This window comes from Phaethon lepturus, unplaced genomic scaffold (genome assembly GCF_000687285.1).
Source record: "Phaethon lepturus isolate BGI_N335 unplaced genomic scaffold, ASM68728v1 scaffold22589, whole genome shotgun sequence".
Classification (NCBI taxonomy): Eukaryota; Metazoa; Chordata; class Aves; order Phaethontiformes; family Phaethontidae; genus Phaethon; species Phaethon lepturus.
Window position 1 is genome coordinate 19331 of NW_010561570.1, and position 403 is coordinate 19733.

Sequence of the window (403 nt, forward strand, 5' to 3'; positions counted from 1 at the left end):
CCCTCCTGAGGGGCTGGGGAGAGCTGACATGGAGGGCGGCTGCTGGGGGTTTCAGCTGTCCTGAGCTCCTATTGCTTTGCAGGCACTGAGTCTCCTTTTGCTTTTCAGCTGTCTTCTCCCGACTAGTGGTCTCTTGGCCCCACATGCGTCCCTTCTGCCCGGCCATGAGGGCTGGTCTGGCCCAAAACCACCGTCCCCGAGCGGGAACAGCGATGCCAGCGTCCCTGGAGGGCAGTGAATGGCTCTGGTCTGGGCTCCGGCAAGGTCCCCGTGTGGAGGTGAGGCACAGGTGAGATTTTGATAGGAACTAGTCTTGTGTAACGCAAGCACCAAAGGGAGCAAGTTGCGCTGCTGGAGGATTTGTTCTGTGACCCTTCTCTTCCCCATGCCACTTTTCTTAACC